Genomic DNA, 26,839 nt, shown 5'->3' on the forward strand with positions numbered 1-26,839 from the left:
TATCATCTACTTCTTGGCATTGATATCTTACTTATCCTTAAATGAACCACCTCTTACCAGACTCTCATGATTAATGTAAAAGTGAAAATAAATTTATTATCAAAGTACACGTTGTATATGTCACCATATACAACCCTGAGATTAATTTTCTTGAGGGAATTTACAGGAAAATAAAGAAATACAATGGAATTTATGAAAAAAATGACGCACGAATAAAGGCAGACCAACAACCTCTATGCAAAGGAAGACAAAGTGTGCAACTACGGAAATTAGCTCTGAGAACATGAGTTGTAGAGTCCTTGACAGTGAGTCTGTAAGCTGTGGAATCAGTTCAGACTTCAGGTGAGTGAAGTTATCCATGCTAGTTTAGAAGCCTGATGGTTGTAGGGTAATAACTGTGTCTGAAACTGGTGGTGAGGGACCTAATACTCCTGTGCCTCCTACCGGATAGTAGTAGTGAGAAGAGAGCATGGCCTGCATGCTGGAAGTCCTTGATGACTGATGTTGCTTTCTTGTGTCAATGGCAGTGGTTCCCAGCCTAGAGTTCACAGACCCTTTGCTTATTGATATTGGTCCATGGCACAAAAACAGCTGAGAAACCCTGCTCTACCATATGTAAATGTGCTCAATGGTGGAAGGGCTTTGCCTGTGATTGACTGCGTTGTGTCCCCTAATTTCTGTAGACTTTTCCATTCTTGGGCATTAGTGTTTTCATACCATGCTGTAATGTAACCAGTTAGGATACTCTCCTCTGTGCATTTGTACGTAGAAGTTTGTCAAAGTTTGAGGTGACATACTGAATCTATGTAAACAGATTCCTTTACATGTATAGAAGACATTTAGATTTCCTTTTATGTAAACTGCATCCTCTTCTCATACTTTCTTAGCTCACCCTACTTTCCTTTCCACTTCCAGTCTCAGTCTAGCTTGATGGAAGTGTCATGGTCCGGTCCGTAAGTCCGCATTCTGGTTCACAGTCCGGTCCATCGATCCGTATTCCAGGTTTTTCGGATTTCCCTTGTCCTATTGTGTGCCTTAATTGGGGCACATGATTCTGATTTTGGGCTGGCTACATAATAGCTTCTGGGTTCAGCTTCGTTTGCTCGACTGTTCCCTTCCCTTCTCCTGCAATGCCATCAGGATCAACTGCCAGGGCAAGATTGGGGCCTTGCTGTGTCTAGATAAGGAACTGTCTCTTTGTGTCCTCACCTTTGCTAGGTAGGTATGGCCGTTTGCCGCTACCTTGAATTCGGAACTGTCTCTGTGTCCATGCCTTCGCTAGGTAGGTCCGGCCATTTTCTGCTACCTTGTGTTGGGAACCGTCTCTTTGTGCCCTCGCCTCCAATGGGTAGGTCTGGCCATTTGCTGCTACTTTGAGTGGAGATCTGTCTCTCAGTGTTCTGTGTATGAGTCCCAGCCCTACGTCCTGCTCCCTAGGAGGGGTCCTGACTCCGTGTAGAGCCCTGGCACCAAGTCCTGTTCCCAAGGAGGGGTCCCGGCTCTGTGTTCCATGTTCCTGTTCTCCCTCGACCAAGGCTCTGTGTTCCTGTCTCCCTTGACCTAGTCAAGACTTCGAGTTCTCATCCTGTCCATGTGCCTCGCCCAGCCCAGGAGTACCTTGTCCAGCCCAGTGCTGGGGTTCCCTCGTCCTATCCAGGAGTCTCACGTCCAGTCCTGTTGCCACTCCTCGTCCTGTAGCCACATTTTGTACTAACCTGGATCCGGGGTCTGAGCCTGAATCAAGACCCAGGTTCTGGGTCCCTGTCCAGTCTCTGGCTCGGAGTCCCTGTCCAGGTTCCAGGTTCCAGATTCCAAGTTCCTAGTTCCTCGTCCAGGTCCCGCTTTTCTAGTCTAGTCCTAGCCCAGGCCCTGTATCCTAGCCTCGTCTGGGGCCTGTGTCTTGTCCAGCGTTGTTTCTTCCCCACTTTCCTTGCTTGCTTGATACACCTAGTCCTGTTCCTAGTACTTCAGTGTCTGTGTCTTGCATTTGGGTCTGCCACCAGTGCCCCCCTTATGACAGGAAGGATGTTGCCAGGACTGGGCAGATTGAGTTATAAGGAGAGATTGGATAGGCTGGGATGGATTTTCTGGGAGCAAAGGGGTGACATTATAGAGGTTTATAAAATCATGAGGGGCAAGGATAAGTGGATGCACATGTTCTTTTTTTTTTCCCCTGGGGGAAGGAAGCTCAACACTAGAAGACATAGTTTTAATGGGAGAGGGGAAAGACTTAAAAGTTACTTGAGGGGCAACATTTTCACACAAAGCACTAAGTGTATGGAATGAGCTGCTGGAGGAAGTGGTGAACATAGGCAAAAATTACAATCTTTAAAAGACATTTGGACAGCTTTATATGTTCAATAAACATTTAGAAGGATGAACATATGCCAAAAGCAGGCAAATGAGCCGATCGCAAGAAGGCATTGTAGTTGGCACAGACAGGTTGGGCTAATTTCTGATTCAGATTTAGGTTTATTTATCACATGTATGGTGGATTCTGGTTAATTGGAGCAGCCCGTTATTTGGGACAACTCTTAAAGAACAAATCTAATCAAGAAAATTGCATGGATTCCTTTTGTTTATACAGCGTTCTTGGGACAGGAGACTGTTGCCAAACAGGTTCTAACAAGCGTCCTTCATGCGCACTTGTGTGCCTGTTAGACACTCCAGTGTGCTTAGAGCAAACAGTTTTTAAATAGAGTCAGTTGTATGTGTTTTTGTTCAAAAGGCAGTGATTTTCATCACTGATAGTTGGTGAGAAATAAATAGTGAGAAAACTCAGCTGCTTTGCTCACTTCAGTTTCTAGAATTGAGGCTTGGAGGTGCTAGAAATGGTCAGGAGTGAGAATGAAACGATTTCATTACTTCAACAAGTTAGGGTCTGCGAGGAATTTGAAGGTATCAACAATCATCTTGAATGTTACAATGAAAATGAAGACTTGGAGGATGCAATTGTCGATAGCATGGGTAACAAAGGTAGTCCATTATCTTCACTAGGTGTCTGCGCTGATTTTGTTCATTGCATTCTCTGGATGAATTCCTCTATCAATAAATATTAGAAACTAATTCACAGTTATATAGTACTGTGTTGCTATTGCTAGTGTGTTAATTTGTTCTGTTTTTAATTTAAGTACATAATTTGTCACTTAGTCGGTCCTTTTTATACCTTTTTAACTGCTTCTTTGAACTTTGGCTAATTGAGACAGACACTTAATTGGGCCAAAATATACTGGTTCTGCTGTGTCCCAATTAGCTGAGATCCTCGTTATATGGAAGCATATAGTGACATATTTTTTGCATTAACAACCATTACAACCGAGGGATGTGCTGGGGGCAGCCCACAAGTGTTGTCAGACGTTCCAGCATCAACACAGCATGCCCACAATGTTCAACAGACAACTAAACAAGCCCCTTTCCTCCCTTCCATCCACCCATCTATGCACACAGACAATCCTCCAACTCCAGGATTGTCCTTGCACCCTCCAGGCTTTGTCCATGGGGCTTCGACCTCAAGACTACCGATTGACCTTGGGGTTTCGATCTTTGAAATCAACTCCTGGACTAACTAATGGCAGGATCCCGTACTCTAGGCTCGAACTCAGGGCTCATTGACTGACCAGCCTTCGTATCTCCTGCTTGGATGGACTTCTGGTCACTGGTATTTGAACGTGGAGCGGAGGCCTGGACTGCAGGTGTCCTTCGACACCCATCCATGTTGCTGGTTTTCAAATGTGGAACATGGAGCACAGAGCGGAGAAATGACCTCTAGCTCCTCCACATCTCTGTCCCTAAGTCTTAATCTGACCTCTAACTTCCCCACATCACTGTCCCTAAACCCCAACATGATGTCTAATTCCCCCCTCTGTCCCCAAAACATCATCCCAATGAACTTTATATTAAAAAAAAACAACCAAGTCTATGCTGGAAAACTGATTGACTCTATGGCTTACTAAAGTTATAGACTTGTCATATATCATACACCTTTCATTTCCCCCTTATTATCACCTCCTTCCATTGTTATCCATGCACTCTTTGGTTCGCATTCCTTTCTTCCTTGGGAGAATGAACCTACTTTGTTCCTCAAACAGTTCTTCAAAAATCCCCCATGGTCTGTAATAGTTGTATCCATCAATATTTGATTCTACTTTATCCTAAGCCCTTTCTCCTATAATTTAGCTCTAACTTGGGCTTCCCCTGCCCCTCACCAGAATTAACCTGAACTGTATGATCTGGTCACAACCAAGAGAAAGTCTGCTGATGCTGGAAATCCGAGCAACACCCACAAAATTCTGGAGGCCTGCTGAGTTCCTCCAACATTGTGTGTGTGTGTGTGTGTGTGTGTGTGTGTGTGTGTGTGTTATGATCTGGTGATCCCTGATCCTCAAGGGTTCTCCACTGGGTCAACCTCATTGCTCAGGAGCAACCCAACCCTGTCATCTTCCCATTTGTGTTGGAAACACGTTGAACAAATTTCAGAAGATCTGTCCCTTCTTTGTTCTTTACTCTGACATCATTGGAGCTCTTGAAATCACTGTGAATTTTGCACATTTCTGTAACTTCCCTGAAGATTTGCTACTCTATTTCTGTTTAATGGCTGTATAATGCCCCCATTAATAGCTTCCTTTTGGTTTTGTAACTCAAATGTAATGGATTCTATATTTGACCTTTCAAAGACATCTTCTTTCTTCAACACCACCGTATCAATATGAACGACACGGTAGAGTAATGGTTAGCACAACGCTTTACAGTATGAGAGACCCAGGTTGAATTCCCGCTGCTGCCTGTAAGGAATTTGTATGTCCTCTCTGTGTCCGCATGCGTTTCCTCTGGGCACTCCAGTTTCTTCCCACAGTCCAAAGATGCAGCGGTTGATTGGTTTATTAGTCATTGTAAATTGTCCCGTGGTTAGGCTAGCATTTAATCGGGGATCGCTGAGCGGCATGGCTCTAAGGGCTGGAGGGGTCTACTCCACACTGTATCTCAATAAAATAAAATAAAAATACAACTCCGAGGTTAATTTTCTTATGGACATTCACAGCAAATACAAAGAAACAAAAAAACAGGCAAAATAATATTAATGAATAAATATTGAGAATACCAGATGACGAGGCCTTAAAAGTGAGTCCTTAGGTTGTGGGAATAGTTCAAATGGCCTGAGTGATGTTGAGTGAAGTTATCCTCTCAGGTTTAAGAGCCTGATGGTTGAGGGGTAATAACTGCCCCTGAACATGGTGGTGTGTGTCCTGAGGCTCCTGTACCTCTTTCCTGATGACAACAGTGAAACATGGCCTGGATGGTGGGGGTCTCTGATGATGAATGCTGCTTTCTTGCATCATGATCCACGTAGATATGCTCAGTGGTGGGGTAGGCTTCACCCGCGATGCACTGGGCTGAATCCATTCGTAACAAGGTGGATGAATTGAAAGTGCAGATTGTTATTAATGATTATGATATAGTTGGGATCACAGAGACCTGGCTCCAGGGTGACCAAGGATGGGAGCTCAACGTTCAGGGATATTCAATATTCAGAAGGGATAGACATAGAAACATAGAAAATAGGTGCAGGAGTAGGCCATTCGGCCCTTCGAGTCTGCACCGCCATTTATTATGATCATGGCTGATCATCCAACTCAGAACCCTGCACCAGCCTTCCCTCCGTACCCCCTGATCCCTGTAGCCACAAGGGCCATATCTAACTCCCTCTTAAACATAGCCAATGAACTGGCCTCAACTGTTTCCTGTGGCAGAGAATTCCACAGATTCACCACTCTCTGTGTGAAGAAGTTTTTCCTAATCTCGGTCCTAAAAGGCTTCCCCTTTATCCTCAAACTGTGACCCCTCGTTCTGGACTTCCCCAACATCGGGAACAATCTTCCTGCATCTAGCCTGTCCAATCCCTTTAGGATTTTATACGTTTCAATCAGATCCCCCCCTCAATCTTCTAAATTCCAACAAGTACAAGCCTAGTTCATCCAGTCTTTCTTCATATGAAAGTCCTGCCATCCCAGGAATCAATCTGGTGAACCTTCTTTGTACTCCCTCTATGGCAAGGATGTCTTTCCTCAGATTAGGGGACCAAAACTGCACACAATACTCCAGGTGTGGTCTCACCAAGGCCTTGTACAACTGCAGTAGTACCTCCCTGCTCCTGTACTCGAATCCTCTTGCTATAAATGCCAGCATACCATTCGCCTTTTTCACTGCCTGCTGTACCTGCATGCCCACTTTCAATGACTGGTGTATAATGACACCCAGGTCACATTGCACCTCCCCTTTTCCTAATCGGCCACCATTCAGATAATAATCTGTTTTCCTATTTTTGCCACCAAAGTGGATAACTTCACATTTATCCACATTAAATTGCATCTACCATGAATATGCCCTCTCACCCAACCTATCCAAGTCACCCTGCATCCTCTTAGCATCCTCCTCACAGCTAACACTGCTGCCCAGCTTCGTGTCATCTGCAAACTTGGAGATGCTGCATTTAATTCCCTCATCCAAGTCATTAATATATATTGTAAACAACTGCGGTCCCAGCACTGAGCCTTGCGGTACCCCACTAGTCACTGCCTGCCATTCTGAAAAGGTCCCGTTTATTCCCACTCTTTGCTTCCTGTCTGCTAACCAATTCTCTATCCACATCAATACCTTACCCCCAATACCGTGCGCTTTAAGTTTGCACACTAATCTCCTGTGTGGGACCTTGTCAAAAGCCTTTTGAAAATCCAAATATACCACATCCACTTGTTCTCCCCTATCCACTCTACTAGTTACGTCCTCAAAAAATTCTATGAGATTCGTCAGACATGATTTTCCTTTCACAAATCTATGCTGACTTTGTCCGATGATTTCACCGCTTTCCAAATGTGCTGTTATCACATCTTTGATAACTGACTCCAGCAGTTTCCCCACCACCGACGTTAGGCTAACCGGTCTATAATTCCCCGGTTTCGCTCTCCCTCCTTTTTTAAAAAGTGGGGTTACATTAGCCACCCTCCAATCCTCAGGAACTAGTCCAGAATTTAACGAGTTTTGAAAAGTTATCACTAATGCATCCATTATTTCTTGGGCTACTTCCTTAAGCACTCTGGGATGCAGACCATCTGGCCCTGGGGATTTATCTGCCTTTAATCTTACTGCCTTCAATTTACCTAACACCACTTCCCTACTAACATGTATTTCGCTCAGTTCCTCCATCTCACTGGACCCTCTGTCCCCTACTATTTCTGGAAGATTATTTATGTCCTCCTTAGTGAAGACAGAACCAAAGTAATTATTCAATTGGTCTGCCATGTCCTTGCTTCCCATAATCAATTCACCTGTTTCTGTCTGTAGGGGACCTACATTTGTCTTTACCAGTCTTTTCCTTTTTACATATCTATAAAAGTGTTTACAGTCAGTTTTTATGTTCCCTGCCAGTTTTCTCTCATAATCTTTTTTCCCCTTCCTAATTAAGCCCTTTGCCCTCCTCTGCTGAACTCTGAATTTCTCCCAGTCCTCAGGTGAGCCACTTTTTCTGGCTAATTTGTATGCTTCTTCTTTGGAATTGATACTATCCCAAATTTCTCTTGTCAGCCACGGGTGCACTACCTTCCTTGATTTATTCTTTTGCCAAACTGGAATGAACAATTGTTGTCGTTCATCCATGCAATCCTTAAATGCTTGCCATTGCATATCCACTGTCAATCGTTTAAGTGTCATTTGCCAGTCTATCTTAGCTAATTCACGTCTCATACCTTCAAAGTTACCCCTCTTTAAGTTCAGAACCTTTGTTTCTGAATTAACTATGTCACTCTCCATCTTAATGAAGAATTTCACCATATTATGGTCACTCTTACCCAAGGGGCCTCTCACGACAAGATTGCTAATTAACCCTTCCTCATTGCTCAAAACCCAGTCTAGAATAGCCTGCTCTGTAGTTGGTTCCTCGACATGTTGGTTCAAAAAACCATCCCGCATACATTCCAAGAAATCCTCTTCCTCAGCACCTTTACCAATTTGGTTCACCCAATCTACATGTAGATTAAAGTCACCCATTATAACTGCTGTTCCTTTATTGCACACATGAAAGAAAAGGAGGTGGGGTGGCGTTGCTGGTTAAAGATGAGATTAACGCAATAGAAAGGAAGGACATAAGCCGGGAAGATGTGGAATCGATATGGGTAGAGCTGCATAACACTAAGGGGCAGAAAACGCTGTTGGGAGTTGTGTACAGGCCACCTAACAGTAGTAGTGAGGTCGGAGATGGTATTAACAGGAAATTAGAAATGTGTGCAATAAAGGAACAGCAGTTATAATGGGTGACTTCAATCTACATGTAGATTGGGTGAACCAAATTGGTAAAGGTGCTGAGGAAGAGGATTTCTTGGAATGTATGCGGGATGGTTTTTTGAACCAACATGTCGAGGAACCAACTAGAGAGCAGGCTATTCTGGACTGGGTTTTGAGCAATGAGGAAGGGTTAATTAGCAATCTTGTCGTGAGAGGCCCCTTGGGTAAGAGTGACCATAATATGGTGGAATTCTTCATTAAGATGGAGAGTGACATAGTTAATTCAGAAACAAAGGTTCTGAACTTAATGAGGGGTAACTTTGAAGGTATGAGACGTGAATTAGCTAAGATAGACTAGCAAATGACACTTAAACGATTGACAGTGGATATGCAATGGCAAGCATTTAAGGATTGCATGGATGAACGACAACAATTGTTCATCCCAGTTTGGCAAAAGAATAAATCAAGAAAGGTAGTGCACCCGTGGCTGACAAGAGAAATTAGGAATAGTATCAATTCCAAAGAAGAAGCATACAAATTAGCCAGAAAAAGTGGCTCACCTGAGGACTGGGAGAAATTCAGAGTTCAGCAGAGGAGGACAAAGGGCTTAATTAGGAAGAGGAAAAAAGATTATGAGAGAAAACTGGCAGGGAACATAAAAACTGACTAAAAGCTTTTATAGATATGTAAAAAGGAAAAGACTGGTAAAGACAAATGTAGGTCCCCTACAGACAGAAACAGGTGAATTGATTATGGGGAGCAAGGACATGGCAGACCAATTGAATAATTACTTTGGTTCTGTCTTCACTAAGGAGGACATAAATAATCTTCCAGAAATAGTAGGGGACAGAGGGTCCAGTGAGATGGAGGAACTGAGCGAAATACATGTTAGTAGGGAAGTGGTGTTAGGTAAATTGAAGGGATTAAAGGCAGATAAATCCCCAGGGCCAGATGGTCTGCATCCCAGAGTGCTTAAGGAAGTAGCCCAAGAAATAGTGGATGCATTAGTGATAATTTTTCAAAACTCGTTAGATTCTGGACTAGTTCCTGAGGATTGGAGGGTGGCTAATGTAACCCCACTTTTTAAAAAAGGAGGGAGAGCGAAATCGGGGAATTATAGACCGGTTAGCCTAACGTCGGTGGTGGGGAAACTGCTGGAGTCAGTTATCAAAGATGTGATAACAGCACATTTGGAAAGCGATGAAATCATCGGACAAAGTCAGCATAGATTTGTGAAAGGAAAATCATGTCTGACGAATCTCATAGAGTTTTTTGAGGATGTAACTAGTAGAGTGGATAGGGGAGAACCAATGGATGTGGTATATTTGGATTTTCAAAAGGCTTTTGACAAGGTCCCACACAGGAGATTAGTGTGCAAACTTAAAGCACATGGTATTGGGGGTAAAGTATTGATGTGGATAGAGAATTGGTTAGCAGACAGGAAGCAAAGAGTGGGAATAAACGGGACCTTTTCAGAATGGCAGGCAGTGACTAGTGGGGTACCGCAAAGCTCAGTGCTGGGATCCCAGTTGTTTACAATATATATTAATGACTTGGATGAGGGAATTAAATGCAGCATCTCCAAGTTTGCAGATGACACGAAGCTGGGCGGCAGTGTTAGCTGTGAGGAGGATGCCAAGAGGATGCAGGGTGACTTGGATAGGTTGGGTGAGTGGGCAAATTCATGGCAGATGCAATTTAATGTGGATAAATGTGAAGTTATCCACTTTGGTGGCAAAAATAGGAAAACAGATTATTATCTGAATGGTGGCTGATTAGGAAAAGGGGAGGTGCAACGAGGCCTGGGTGTCATTATACACCAGTCATTGAAAGTGGGCATGCAGGTACAGCAGATGGTGAAAAAGGCGAATGGTATGCTGGCATTTATAGCGAGAGGATTCGAGTACAGGAGCAGGGAGGTACTACTGCAGTTGTACAAGGCCTTGGTGAGACCACACCTGGAGTATTGCGTGCAGTTTTGGTCCCCTAATCTGAGGAAAGACATCCTTGCCATAGAGGGAGTACAAAGAAGGTTCACATGGCAGGACTTTCATATGAAGAAAGACTGGATGAACTAGGCTTGTACTCGTTGGAATTTAGAAGATTGAGGGGGGATCTGATTGAAACGTATAAAATCCTAAAGGGATTGGACAGGCTAGATGCAGGAAGATTGTTCCCGATGTTGGGAAAGTCCAGAACGAGGGGTCACAGTTTGAGGATAAAGGGGAAGCCTTTTAGGACTGAGATTAAGAAAAACTTCTTCACACAGAGAGTGGTGAATCTGTGGAATCCTCTGCCACAGGAAACAGTTGAGGCCAGTTCATTGGCTATATTTAAGAGGGAGTTAGATATGGCCCTTGTGGCTACGGGGATCAGGGGGTATGGGGGTAAGGCTGGTGCAGGGTTCTGAGTTGGATGATCAGCCATGATCATAATAAATGGCGGTGCAGGCTCGAAGGGCCAAATGGCCTACTCCTGCACCTATTTTCTATGTTTCTATTACTTTTGGTGGGCTTTTCCATTAAAGAGCATTGGTGTTTCCGTACCAGGCTGTGATGCAACCAGTCAGTATACTCTCCAATTCACATCTATAGAAGTTTGTCAAAGTTTTAGATGACATACTTAATCTGAAAAAATAAAACTGATGAATTTAATGTGGTTGACCCTCTCCTCCTCAGATGCCCTGATGAGTACTGGCTCATGCACCTCTGCTTTCCACCTGCTGTAGTCAAGGATCAGCTTCCGGTCTTGCTGGCATTGAGTGAGAGGTTGTTGTTGTGGCATCACTCAGCCAGATTTTCAATCTCCTTCCTATATTCCTAAATTTATTTAAGGCATCCATTAGTCTTGCAAGACCATGGATCTGCACCTGGAAAGTCTTCATCCTCCAGGGTGCAAGCCTGGGCAAGGTTGTATGGAAGACCAGCAGTTGCCCATGCTGCAAGTCTCCCCTCTCCACGACACCGATGTTGTCCAAGGGAGGGGCATTAGGACCCATACAGCTTGGCACCGGTGTCGTCGCAGAGCAATGTGTGATTAAGTGCCTTACTCAAGGACACAACATGTTCCCTCGGCTGGGGCTCGAACTCACGACCTTTGGATCGCTAGCCTTAACCACTTGGCCACGTGCCCACAATATAAATAAATAAGGAATAAATATTAAGAACATGAAATGAATAGTCCTTAGGTACAGAGGAGATGTCAGGCGTAAGGGGTAAGTCAGGGGTAAGTCAAGGGGATTGGGCGCCCGGCAACGGTCGTGTAGGCGGATATAATAGGGTATTTTATGAGACTCCTGGACAGGTATGTGGAGCTCAGAAAAATAGAGGGCTATGTGTAACCTGAGGCAATTTCTAAGATAAGGACATGTTTGGCACAGCTTTGTGTGCTGTAGGTTTTCTACGTTTCCATGTTTCAAAGTGAGTCTATTGGTTGTGGGAATATTTCAGTGATGGGGCAAGTGAAGTTGAGTGAAGTTACCCTCTTTGGTTCAGGAGCCTAATGTTAGGGGTAGTCAATGTTCCTGAACCTGGAGATGGGAGTCCTGAGGCTCCTGTACCTTCGTCCTGATGTTAGCAGTGTGAAGACAGCATGTCCTGGGTGGTGGAGGTCCCTGATGGTGGACACTGCTTTCCTGTGACAGTGTTTCATGGAAATGTGTTCAATGGTTGGGAGGACTTTACCCATGATGCCCTGGGCTGCGTTTCCATACCAGGCTGTGATGCAGCCAGTCAATATACTCTCCAGCACCACACACCTGTAGAAGCTTGTCAAGGTTTTAGATGTCATGCCAAATCTTCACAAGCTCAAAAGGAAGTAGAGGCACTGCCATGTTTTCTTCATAATTCCACTTGCGTGCTGGGCCCAGGACAGGTCCTCGGAAATAATAACTGAGGAATTTAAAATTGCCAAACCTTTCCACCTTTGATCCTCCAATAAGGACTGGCTCTTGGGCCTCTGATTTTCTATCTCCTGAATTCTATAATCAGCTCCTTGGTCTTGCTGGCATTGAGTAAGAGGTTGTTGTTATGACACCACTCAGCCAGATTATCAATCTCCCTCCTCTGTGCTGATTCATCACCATTTTTGATTCAGCCTACAACAGTGGAATCATCAGCAAACTTGAATATGGTGTTTGAGCTGTGTTTAGCCGTACAGTCCTAGGTGTACAGCAAGTAGAGCAGGAAACTAAACACACAGCCTTGTGGTCCACCTGTGCTGATGGAGATATTGTTGCCATTGTTGGTAGAATTTCAGATGGTGACGAGGTGGTACACAGATGTGAGATATGCCAACTAGTGGAATAGTGCCACAGCAATAACCTGGCACAACGATAGTAAGACGAAAGCTGATTGTGGACTTCAGGAAGGAAAAGACAAAGAAATACATACCAATCCTCAGAGAGGGATCAGAATTGGAGAGCACGAGCAGTTTCAAGTTCCTGGGTGTCAAGATCTCTGAGGATCTAACCTGGTCCAAACATATCGATGCAGTTATATAGAAGGCAAGACGGCAGCTGTACTTCATTAGGAGTTTGAAGAGATTTGATATGTCAACAAATACACCTAGAAACTTCTATAGATATACCATGGAGAGCATTCTGACAGGCTGCATCACTGTCTGGTAAGGGGGAGGTGGTGGGGGTGGTGCTACTGTACAGGACCGAAAGAAGCTGCAGAGGGTTGTAAATTTAGTTGGCTCCATCTTGGGTACTAGCCTACAAAGTACCCAGGACATCTTTAGGGAGCGGTGTCTCAGAAAGGCAGCGTCCATTATTAAGGACCTCCAGCACTCAGGGCATGCTCTTTTCTCACCGTACCCTCAGGTAGGAGATACAAAAGCCTGAAGGCACACACTCAGCGATTCAGGAACAACTTCGTCCCCTCTGCCATCCGATTCCTAAATGGACATTAAAACCTTGAACAATACCTCACTTTTTATATATATATTATTTCTGTTTTTGCACAATTTTTAACCCATTCAATATTCATATACTGTAATTGATTGATTGATTTTTTATTATTACTATTACTACTTTTTATTTTGTTTTTTATTCTATACTGTATTATGTATTGTATTGAACTACTGCTGCTAAGTTAACAAATTTCACATCACATGCCGGTGGTGATAAACCTGATTCTGATTCCGATTCTGACCCAATCTGACTGGAGTCTGTAAGTGAGGAAATCGAGGATCGAATTGCATAAAGAGGTACTGAGGCCAAGGTCTTGGAGTTTATTGATTAGTTTTGAGGTCTTGGAGCTTATGAGCTGGTGTTCTCCTCTCTCCCATTGGGTGGAAAACAGAAAACTCTGAAAGCGCATGTCACCATGCTCAAGGACAGCTATCCTACTGTTACAAGACTTTTCAATAGTTCCCTGGTATAATAAGATAGATTTTTGACCTCACAATCGATCTTGCACCTTATTGTCCACCTGCACTGCACTTTATCTGTAGTCGTTACACTTTATTCTGCATTCTGTTATTGTTTTATCTTGTACTACTGCAATGCACTGTGTAATAATTTCATCTGTATGGACAATATGCAAGATAATTTTTTACTGTACATGTGAGAAAAATAAACCAACTCCAGTTTATTCTTCCTTGCCCTCATCACATCATTCAGGCAATATATCCTGATGGCGGAGCAGCACATTGGTTCGGTTTGTGGGACTGCTTGATTGATCCGCAGGCACGTCTGTTACAGCATTCAGACCTGATCTGCACCCTCCCACCAAAGAAGTGGACCAGAGCCCCTGACTTTAGGTTCCTCTCTTAGATATCTACAATAAATTTATTAGTGCTCAGGAGTAGTTAAAGGTTGGAACAGATCAAGATGTTTGAATAAAGGGCATGACGTACGGATTGCACACTAATGAAGGGGCTGACATTCAGAGATTATGAATGAGTACCTAGAGATTGCATTTTACACTCTTTGATGTGCTGAACAGGTGCAGGTAGTGTTGAATTGAATACCCAGCAGCAAATCTTGAATTTGGTTAAAATACATCAAAAACAGCACCACGATATTTTATATTCAGCATTCTGCATTAACACAACATGAAGGGTCCTTATGAAGGATCTCAGCCGGAAATGCTGACTGTTTCGGAACGGAAGCTGTAAAGCGCCGACTGCAGGACAATCTAGAGTCTGAGAAGATCACTGTGGCCTCCCTCTCCCTTAATGGTGACATTTACTTGGAGTGTTGTAGACGAAGGGCCCAAAGCATTGTTCAGGATCCCTACCACCTATCCCACAATATCTTTAACGTACTACTGTCATGAAGGAGGTACAGGTGCATCAGGACTAGGACTGCCAGACTGGGTAACAGATTTTTCCTCCAGACTGTGAGACTCATGAAAACACTGCCACCACTGAGGTTTCATCACTAGGAAAGCGAGCTGTTTACTGTTTACAGCTTATCCGTGCTGCACACTTCATATGCATTTTGAATTATATTTCGCTTTGGTGAAGGCATCGTCAATGTGTTAAATTGCAAGGGGATGTCTTGTGCCCTGAAGGCCCAGGTAGGAAGTTTTAGGGCAGGACACCCACCAGGAACATATTAAGATTAAGAAAAGATTTAAAATTAAGAACAGCTTCATTTGTTGCATGTACATCGAAAGATCAAATCATACAGTGAAATGCGTCAATTGGGTCAATGACTAACACGGTCAGAGGATGTGCTGGCATCGGCCCGCAAGTGTCATTATGCTTTCGGCACCAGTGTAGCATGCCCACAATTTTCTTACCCAAACCCGTATGTCTTTGGAACGTGGGAGGAAACTGAAGCACCTGGAAGAAACCCACACTGTCATGGGGAGAATGTACAAACGTACAAACCCCTTACGAACAGTGGTGGGAATTGAACCTCAATCTTCCAATTGCAGTAAAGCGCTAGGCTAAACGCTACACTATCGTGCTACTCTAACCAGAGAAACCAAGCATGAAGTGGCTATAACAGTCCCCTCCAAGTGGGGGAATCCCCATTCATTTCAAGTCCTCAGAAGTGAGGTGAAGATCACCGAACACATCTGTCATGTGTCCTTTCAGTAAACAGATCAGGGCTTCACTAATCTGGTAAAGTCATTCAAGGGAAAGGCAAGACGGATTACTATGTGTCAAATGATCTGTTGGCTAATTACTAGTGAGCAATTACATTTGGAGAGGGTCAATTTGTCTGGATTAGGGACTATGCATTTGCAGTCTGCTTATATAAAAAAAAGTAGCTCTCTATAAAGATGTATTCTACTGCTTATTAAATTAATCCCACCCATTTAGGACAGCATGGTCGTGTAGTGGTTAGTGTAATGGTTTCCAAACCTTTTTATTGGGTTACTGTGCCCTTGAATCCCAGACTACATCTCTAACACCCACTCTCCCTTTCCAGCTATTGCATAAAAACTATAAAGAATTTTAATTTACAACGCACAGAAAGAATCCAGGAAATGCACATTCAAAGCAGTGACAAATAATAGCAAAAATTATTCAAAACTAATTAAAGCTACAAATAAAATTAGTTTTTATTTAGTTACAGCAAAAACTACTTTCTTCAACAATTTTAAAGCACAATTAGTAGTCCAACTATTCACTGTTTCATTGCCTTTTTCATCTTTCAATGAAATGGATGGGCTTGGTGTAGTGATATCAGCTTTTCAATATCAGGCTGAATGTCACTCAGGAGTCTCAGATCCCCATGTTCAGTAATTTGCAGTCTGTTTTGTTGCTTTGAAAGAAGTTAGGTGACTGTATTGAAACTGCACTCCACTAAATGTGATGTTGGAAAGGCAATAAAGAACATTTTGATCTTTTTCCATCATGCAGGATAGCATTCAGAGATTCCTCTTGGCAATCAAAAGTCTTGACGTAATTTTTTGAACCTCAGTTACAGCCCAGTCATTTTGTAGTAAGATCAGTCCTTCCCCCACCTTTCCTGCTCATTACAAGTGTTCAGGGATAGATTTATTACCAAATTGGAATTTGGATCAAGAGAAGTTCCTGAAATCTCTCTGACATGTCTTTGTGCAGTTTACCCAGTTGGGCACAATAGACTTGAAGATCATCAGCTGGAATTCTTTCTTTCTCTTCCAAAGTAGAGGCGCTCAGAAATTGGAAAAGGTCATCATGGCCAATGATGCACTTAAACAGGATTAACTTGCACAGAAATATAGACATGGCCGATTTGACCTTGATAAGATTCACATAATTTCTTAACAAGTGAAGATTGATTTCATTAAACTTTGCAAATAATTCTGGCAAATAAGCAATGTCATACCTAATATTCTTGAGTTGATTACTCAATGAAGCACTCAAGTCTTCAAAGAATTTTATCACGGTTTCAAAAAAGCACATAAAAGTGTCTCAGTCAGTTTCCTTTTGAGAGCCATCTGACTTCTTTTTGCAACAGGAAGCATTCAAACTATTCATCATTCCCAATACACTCTTGAAATAGTCAAGAACTAAGAGCATGGACTTGATTTTATTTACCGCTGTGATAACAGTGTTTAATGATTTGTTCAGCCAATCACTTAGGTTTCTTGTGACAAGGTGTTGTCTGGGAATTACAAGGTGAATGGTAAATATGTGTTTTTTCAAGAGAGTAATAACCCCATGGTTATGACCTCCTGTCATTGAGATACCCCATCTTTGCACAAGCAAGAATGTTGGTGAGCGGAATGTCCTTCTCTTAGAAAAATTACTCAACAGTCTGAAATATTGACTCCCTCTTCTTCTCTGTTTCTGGTTGTCTCGCAAATAACAAATATTGAACCATGCTATCATCTTTTATGAAGTGAATGCAAACAAGAAACAAAAATTGTTTGCCTGGCAAAGTTGATTGTCCACCTGCAAAGCAGATTATGTTGTCCTACGTGTGTTTGACAATGTGTCTTCCACATTCTCAAGTAGTTCATCTATTTGTATTTGAACAAGGTTGTTGCTGAGCAGAATTGCTTAATTATTTGGTCTGGTGACTTATGCAAATCCATACTCAGAACCTCCCTTACTGCTGGCAGAAGCAGTTCTTTTCCAATTGTATGGGGCTTTCCAGATTTAGCAGTGAGCAAGGAATGTTGTATGAAGTACGCAAACCATTACTGTTTCGATGTGAACTGCTGGCATACATATTTTGAAGTGTTTTCCATTTCTGAAAGTTTTCATGAAGTGACTGAAATAAGCCAAGTTCTTCTTTGTTTTATCTGAGTGTATTCCCTTGAAATGTTCAAGGGGCCTGGATGGTTTTATTGCCTCATTAGAAAAAAAACTTTTTCACACAATAGACACATTGACTGCTGTCAATTGCTTGGTGCTGGTGTAAATCCATATCTCAGATACTCCACATATACTTGTTTTTCATTTGGTTTGCTTCTGCCACTTCCATTTTGGATTAACAACCATGGTCAATTGCCTTTTTTTTAAGTCCAAACTCACGCTCTGCAATCATTAACAGGGAAAGTTATGATGTCATCATAGCTCAGGCAAGACCTGACTCTCTGCTCGAAGATATATAAAGTGGGGCAGTGATGTCCCAGCTTGGCCATGGGCTAGAGAAATACTTCAAGACCATTCGATAGGGCTGATTCTGAACTTTACCCCATTGAACACCATACCCTAATTCACGTGAATTGGACTAGCTAACACTGTATAGCAGTAATGAACAGCAATAATGTGTAGGCTGGGCCTGGAAATAATACAATTTCTTCTGTCCAGACTTCTTATGATATGCCAAATACAGAAGTGTCACATTAATTTTCAACAACTATAATACATTTCGAACAAAGTCAAAGAGAATGGTGAGTTAGCAAGAGATGAGGTGATTACATGATCAGTGCAATCAATTATGAGGCACAGAGAACCAAATGCTTATAATAAGGAATTCATTTCTTAAAATATGTGTTGGGCACGTGGCCAAGTGGTTAAGGCGTTCATCTAGTTATCTCAAGGTCGCTAGTTCGAGCCTCAGCTGTGGCAGCGTATTTGTGCCCTTGAGCAGGGCACTTAACCACACATTGCCCTAGTGTCTGTTCAAGGAGTGGCACCCCACACAGACTTCCAATCTGCACCTTGAAAGGCATGAAAATGCCCGACGCTGGCCTCTCAAGGTCTGAGTCGACGTTCCCTTTCTTAAATTAATCCTGTAATCCCTTAGCTGCTCCCTTGCTACCAAGTGCCTTCCCACCAACCTCTTAATTGTTAACGCGCCCTTAGACTGTCCCACCAAACCCAGGGGGTGATATTGCCCACTTTGAGAACATTGGTGTAATGCTTTACAATGCCAACGAACAAGGTTCAATTCCCACTACTGTCTGTAAGGAGTTTCTCCTCATAAGGCATGTGGGTTTCCTCCCACCTTCCAAGTACACGTGGGTTAGGGTTAGTAAGTTGTGAGCATCAATTTTATCACCTGAAGTGTGGTGACACTTGTGAGGCTGCCCCAGCACAAACTGGCCATTACTGCGAACAATTCATTTCACTACGTTTCAATGTTTCGATGTACATGTGATAAATCTTTGTTGAGCTATTCTTTATCTCTTTATCTCTGTTCTGCTGGGAGATTAAACTATTAATAGTTTGCTGGGAATTCCCCTGATGGGTTTCCTCATTGTCCTGTTCCCTCTGCTCCTGCTGTTTTTCAGCCGCAACCTCTTGTCTCTTGGGCTCTGCCTCTCTATTGGGCTACGTCTCCGGCATCAGATGTAGTTTCTGACTGTAGGTCATGCAGCATAGAGCACATGTAGATGAGTTCCTTGCATCTACAGGGCATCTCACTGCAAGGTCCCTTTGACCTGATACAGATGCTGCAATCTAATTTTCTTAATCCATAATGATTCTGGTGCTTGCCTGAGTCTTACTGTATCAGCGCTCAGCAGCTGTGATATGACTGCAGATTAGATTCAGAAATCAAGAAAGTAATATTTGCCCTTAGGGATCCATCCTTCTGAATAATACTTCTGGATGTTTGGTTTCCCTGAGAATGAACTCATCGCATGTACTTGCCAGTAATGTAGCATTCACCATGAGGATGTTTTTCTGAATACCCAAAATAAACTGAACATTGAGAGAATAAAAAGCATTTACATTTCAAAGTGAATCTATCATCAAAGTAAGGGTAAGGGTACGTTACCATAAGACCGTAGGACACAGACAGAAGAGGAGAATTAGTTCATTTGGCCCATCAAGTCTTCTCTAACATATCATGTTGGCTAATTTATTACCTCTCTCAACCCCATCCAAGTTCAAGTTCAGTTGTAATTCAGCCGTACATTAACCAAATGAAGCCATGTCACCCTAGGGCCAAGGCACACAACATAATACTAACAGTCATATACAGCACAAGGCACATAAAGCACAAATAAGAAAGCAATAAAATACAGTCACACAAAAAAGTAGGCCAAGTCTCTGAGTGCATGAATGTTGCAGCAATCTGCAATTGAACATAATGCATCTTGTCTTCTGTGGAGTGAACACTTGAGGGCCATATTGATGCCTCCGGCTCCCTTGTATGGCTGCAAACAGGTGACACCACGACTTGAGGCCACACAACTCCCTTGCTGTCCACACAGCCCAAGGCACATATAGCACATATCAGTAAAATACAGTCACACAAAAACACATATAGTCCAAATCCCTATGTCCATGTATGTTGCAGCAGTCTGTAGTTGAACACAATACCGCTTGCCTTCTGCTAAGTGAACACTGAAGGGCAGCAGCATTGCTTCTGGCACCTACTATACATTATAGGCCAGTAAAGTATAGTTTTTATGGTCCTTATGAACTTGTTGGCACGTGGCCAAGTGGTTAAGGTGTTCATCTAGTGATTTGAAAGTCGCTAGTTCGAACCTTGGCTGAGGCAGCATGTGTGTCTTTGAGCAAGGCACTTAACCACACATTGTTCTGTGACGACACCGGTGCCAAGCTGTATGGGTCCTAATGCCCTTCCCTTGGACAACATCGGTGGCATGGAGAGGGAAGACTTGCAGCATGGGTAACTGCCGGTCTTCCATACAACCTTGCCCAGGCCTGCGCCCTGGAAACCTTCCAAAGCGCAAATCTATGGTCTCATGAGACTAACGGATGCCTATGAACCAAAGAGAGCAGCCAATAGCTAGCCAAACTGGTGGCAAGCCAGCCGTCCTGGCTGATGCCACTGAACACAATTCTACCTGACTATCACAAGCAATGATGATAGGAATGTAAGACCATGAGACATAGGGGCAGAGTTAGGCCATTTGGCCCATCGAGTCTGCTCTGCCACTTGATCATGGCTGATCCGTTTCCCTGTCAAACCCATTCTCCTGCCTTCTCCCCATAACATATCGCCTGGATTACCTGTACCTTACTCCTGAGAGCTGCAAATTACGACTATGCAGCGATCTGTGTTTGAAGTGTTTCTAATACCTCGGTGATGAAATATTGGGAAACCTGAGCCTCTGATTATATTGAACATCATTATCAATGTATGCTGGCCATTTGAACTTATAACAGAAAAAAATCAAGAAACACTCAGCAGGGCAGGCAGAATTAATGTTTAAGTACATGTTGCCTGTCCTGTGGATGTATTATTCATCAGTGAAGTCCACTGCAGTCATGACCAAGGTCAATGACTTTCTCAGCAGCTAAAAGTCTCTAAAAAAACACACACACTGTTAATTTGAGGACACTCTTTGAGGTTCGGAAAGGATTTGAGCCTGCTGTTCTGAATAATGCCCTGGCATACCTCCTGATGTCAGCAACTTTAAATGGACACAAATGCAAAAAAAGTAGTGAGATGTCATTGTGTTTAAAGATGGTGCTGAGCTGAGACCTCCATTGAGACATGGCTCAGATAAAATCGTTTTTTAGGTTCGTAAGGATGGTTTTGGGGTCAGGGATGGGAGTTGGGGTCAGGTTAGTGTTTTCGGAGAGGAGTATGATGGAGTTAGAGGTCAGGTTGAAATCTAAGTCTCCGCTCCGTGTTTGAAGGCCAGGGACGTGGATGCGGGACATCTGTGGTCAGTTGTCGGAAGTTGGGCCGGCAGAAAGTGGATGAGTGCCTCCTCGGGTCACTGAGCTGACAGCGGGTTCTGGAGTTGGAGTTCCCTGCAGGAAGGAGGAAGGGGTTCCCATGGCCCCCTGGGTATGCAAATCGGCGAGTCCGGAGTTCAAGGCCTAGTGTTCAGTGATTGCATGTCCTGGGATCGATGCCTGATGGTTGAGTCGGAAACCCAGAAGTTGCGGCCCATTGGCCAGAACCAAGTCTGCATATCTCTGCTAATCCACTGGGGAAGTAAAAGCCCAATGTCTGTGAGTCCGAGTCCAAGTGCACTGGAGGCTGGAGCCTGCGCTGGGATTAAAGAACTGTCTATTTGCGTCAGTAGGAAAGAGGCTTGTTTTGCTGCCAATGTTTCGTTGCTTGTTGTGCTCTGTGTTCTTCTGCCAAGAATCGTGGGCATGCTAAGATGGTGCCGGAATGTGTGGTGACCCCAGCGCATCTCCGGGTGTGTTCGGTTGTGTGTACTTTGATAAATAAACTTGAATCTTGAATTGTCCTGCTACTCTGGGAGGGCTTAATGAAGGTCATATGTTGAACATCAAACTCTAATTTGTAGTCCGTAATAGAGGAAGGATGCGACTGGCACAAGGCAAACATTGGATGCAGTGAGGTTCATTATACACTGCGGTTCTCTGGGCTAATTTCCCATCAGGCACAGCTTCACCTGGAAATGATTACTAGCGCAATCAAACTCAGAATAAATTGCTTTTATGTGCGAATTGAGCATGAAAAATGAGCACTCCTATCCAATTTTGAGATTAAAGCAATTAATTCTAAATATCGAGGGCAACAGAAACTATTGGGTTCAGATATATTGCATGATAAAAATAGTTGATGTCTCATTGGAGACAAGCCTAAAGGCCTTATTGAAAAGTTCATGATGAGGGATAATTAACTGAGTTACATCGTCCAGGTAGATTGGCTACCCTGCAATCCAGAGAGCTATTGTAATGTTTAGAAAATAAATCCTGAACAACACAGAGTAGCTTTATTAGACCTTTTTTGAGTGCTTGTTTAGTTGATCATAGCTCAGCGCATCCACAGATGGTTGGTAATTGCCACTCTGGCCCTTCTCTTCTGACTTCTCTCATTAACAAGGCATTTTCTCCCACAGCAATGGATATTTTCTGTTTTTCACAATATTGTCTGTATACTCTGAGACTATACTCTGAGACTATCCCCAGTTTCCGTGATATTCAAACCACCCCATCTGGCACCAACAACCACGATCAAAGTGCCTTACATCATATTTTTTCCTCATTATGCTATTTGGCCTGAACAACATATGAACCTCTTGACCATGTCTGTATGGTTTTTTTTCTGCATCGAGTTGTTATCACATGATTAGCTAAATAGATTTTTGTATGAAGAACAGGTGTACCTAATAATGTGGCCACTGACTATACAACACTCTACTGTTCATATCATCGGGAGTGAACTGAATTAGATAATAACTAGCTTCTGTAATGATGGGGATTCAGATTGAGGTTCAAAATTCAAGATTCAAGTTATTTATCAGGTGCACACCGAAACAGAGAGTGAAATCTGTTGCTTGCATCAACAACCAACACAAGCGAGGGTGTGATGGTGGCAGCCCGCAAGTGTCACCACTTATCTAGTGTCAACATGGCATACCCATAATGCTCGGCAGAACAACACAGAATACAACAAAACAGAAAATAACAAACGACAAAACAACAACAGCAAAACAAGTCCCATTCCTCTCTGCTGCCCACACACATACATAGTCCTCTAACCCTAACACAGGCCATCATCTTCAAACTCCAACCTCCAGCCAACTTAACCTCAGACACTGGGCTTCGACTTCTCCAAACACTCGCAGGGATTCCCAGCCTCGGAGCTCGGGCCAATGGGCCTCAACGTCTGGACTTCTGATTCGACCCTTGGGCCTTGATTCTCAGCATCAACCCCTGGACCCCCTAATCACTGAACACTAGTCTTCAAATTCTGTGCTCACCGCTGACGGAACCCCTGACACTAGGTCTCAAGTTCTGTTCTCACTGATGTGCAAATGCAACGGGGCAGGGGTGTCATTGGACCTTGTTCCTCCTGCTGAGATGTTGAGATGGATCACCACCCCTCATAACTGCTGACATCCGTTGCACTCATGCAGATGAGGGTACAGGAACAATGCAGCCCTTCTAGAAGTGTCCAAGTTTAAACTCCTCTGGACCACACTGCACTCAAACAACACTGAGGAGGAGTTTGTTCGAGGAGTCTTCTCGCCCTCTGGCAGTTTTAATTACTTGTTGCTATTATTGAGTGCATATGGCTGGACCATGGGACTTTGGCCTGATCCAATGGCTGCTTAAGTGCTTAGTTCTGACTCCTGTGTACTTCTTTTGAGAGTATAATTGTGGTGGTCCAATTAAACAATATGCTCAATTTTATGTGCTATGAGTCACTGTCACTGTTGATAATTGCATTCTCCCATCTCCCCTGCACATTAGTTATGCACTGATGCACATTTGGCTGTCCCATTGAATACAGAGCAATTATTTTTTTTATTCTTCCTTATGAATAACCCACTGGCACATGGGTTAATGGATCCGCATTGAATGGAATGAGTTTTGGAACGCGCGCACCAGAAATGATCGGTGGTGAAGGAACATTAATTGGTCAGGTTGCTTCAGCATTTCAAAGGAAGAAAAAATACCTGGCCAGGTCCAGCATCTAATCAAATTCATTTTCCTTCTTTTTGCCCAGAAAGCTATTCCAAGTGCTATTATCCTTTACCTGAAGATGAGAATTCCTGCCTATATACCTTTGCCCAATAGTTGAGATTAACAGAACGCTGAGTTCCAATGTCACATACTCTAGTATCCTTAAAGGCCTTTTTGATGAACAAACAAGGTTGCCATGCTTTCCTAAAATGTTTTTGAATTTTCTTTGGTGATTTTTACTGGTTATAAAACTATTAAGAAACTTCTCTCTGTCTTTCGTTCAGGGTTGAATGGCTTTAATCTTTTTAGCTTTTCTCCAACACTCTGACAGCTGATAATAGGATTGATCATTGTGATCTTCACTGCGCTGCTTCTAGCCGGCGAATGCTTTCTATAGCCTCTGGGAGTCATAACTAAATGTGACAACTGGAGTTACTGATCCATTAGAGCTGCCTACATAGATTCAGCTCAGTGCTTTCACACATTCACACCTGACTTAGCAAAGGAATATTCCTAGTACATATTCAATTGCTACAGTGTTGTGTCTGATTGAACATAAGAAATGGGAGCAAGAGTCAGAAATCTGGCCCATCAAGCTTCCCCCCACCATTCAATAAGATCATGGCTGATCTGCCTGTGGACTCAGTTCCACCTACCTACCTTTTCTCCATAACCGTTAATTCCCCTGTTATGCAAAAATCTATCTCACCGTGCCTTAAATCTATTTAATGAAGTAGCATCTACTGCTTCGATGGGCAGAGGTCCACCATGCACAAGGAAAACCAGTTTCTACTCATCTTTTTCCTAAATCTATTCCCCTGAAATGTGAGGCTATATAACCTAGTTTAAGTCACATTTACCGATGGAAACAATGTTCCTACCTCTATCTTATCTATCCCTTTTTTAACTTTATGTTTCTTCTGAATTCTAATGAGTATAACCTCAGGTGACTCCATCTCTCCTCGTAGATGTACCCTCTTATTGCTGGATTCAACCAGCTAAACCTCCTCTGCACTTCTCCTAAAGCCAGTATGTCTTTCCTCAAGGAAGGAGACTAGAACTGCATACGGGCAGGTGCGGCCTCACCAGCACCCTGTACAGTTGCAGCATAACCTCCCTGCTCTTAAATTCAATCCTTCTGGCAATGGCCAGCTTTCCATTTGCCTTCTTGATAATGGACCCAGATTTCAGTGTATTGCTGCGTGCCTTTACTTGAATAAATTTTAGTTGAGGGAGAATCTCACATGTTTGGAAAAGAAAACAAAACATACTATGATTATGGTGGCAATCTGAGAGGCAAAGAAAAAATGTAACTAGACAATAATATGTAGGAGCAAAACTAGAATTGATGTGTTATTATTATATGTACCAAGATACCGTGAAACATTTGTCTTGAATACTGCTCATTCCGGTCAGGTCATTACATAGATTACTGAGAGTAGAACTCTGGTTTGGGAACACCCAGATTTTCCTCTTTGATAGATAGTCAAAGATAAGCTGAATTAGACCATTCAGCCGATTAAATCTGTTCCACCATTCAATCACGGCTGACTTTTTTCTCTCAACCCCATTCTCCCACCTCCCCATAACCCTTAACCTCTTTACCAATCAAGAACCTGTCATTCTCTGCCTTAAGTACACCCAATGACTTGGCCTCTCCAGCCTTCTGTTGCAACAAACTCCACTGATTCACCACTCATCATCTCAATTTTTAAGGGATACCTCTTTAATCTGAGACTGTGTCCTTGATTCTAGACTCTCCTACTAATGGAAACATGAGTCCAACTTCTACAATGAGCACTAGGGAAATTAAATTATGCTTAAGTCAGGATTACAGAGCTGGCATCAATAATAGTGACTAATAACTTGTTATAAAAGCCGATCTGGTTCCCAAATGTTCTCTTGGGAAGAAAACCTACCATTCTTTTGCTAGGCTGTGGGGAAGACTAGAGGAAAAACCGCTGACTAGATTGTTCAACTGGAAGCAGACACACACAAGATCGCCCGAATAGCTTCTTGTGTTGAAACAAATGTTTGATTATATGCGATGCGACTCCAATCAATCGCCATGTGGCTGACTCTTAATTGCGCCCTCCGAAGACAGTTCTTGGAAAAGTAATTAGGAAATGGGCAATAAGAATTCATCTTTCTCGTGATGCTCACAGCCTGTGAAAAGAATTTAAAAAAAAACGTTATTAGCCTAACAGCCTTTGCAATTTAAGCTTCCTCCATGGTTAGTAGAATGGACCTGAAGCTAAGGGTTTGGATAGAGTTATTTTTGGAACTGTGTGAGAACCAATAATGACTTGAAAAAGAATATTTGCACTGCTGTGGCTGGGAGTTAAAATAATTTGATACAAAGTAAATTCCATCTATAAATAGATGAAGCATTTTCTTCATGGACAAGAAGGAACGTCATTAACAAGATGCCTGTGATTTTTCTTCAAGATGATGGTAGTGTGTGGTTGCTTTTCATTGTAATGTCTCAAAGTTATGATTTCTTTCACAAAAGATGTGCACATTTATAAATGATTTTTAATAATTGGTGCTGTGCAATTGAATTAGATATCTCTTGGATAACTGAGTCAGGGGAAGAGAATTCATTGCCTAGTATTACAATAATGGCAGGAATTGAAACACTGGCCATAACGATAGACAGAATGATTCACCGTAGCTGAAGAATCGCTCGCATTTATTGCACCTTTCACAGTCTGAGGCTTTCCGATAGCACTGTACAACCTGTATATCCTTTCGAAACACAAAGAGATTCTACAGATACTGGAAATCCAGCTACACATGCAGACTGCTGGAAGAACTCAGCAGATCAGGCAACATCTATGGAGAGAAATAA

Source organism: Mobula birostris, chromosome 6 (genome assembly GCF_030028105.1).
Source record: "Mobula birostris isolate sMobBir1 chromosome 6, sMobBir1.hap1, whole genome shotgun sequence".
NCBI classification, from domain to species: Eukaryota; Metazoa; Chordata; class Chondrichthyes; order Myliobatiformes; family Myliobatidae; genus Mobula; species Mobula birostris.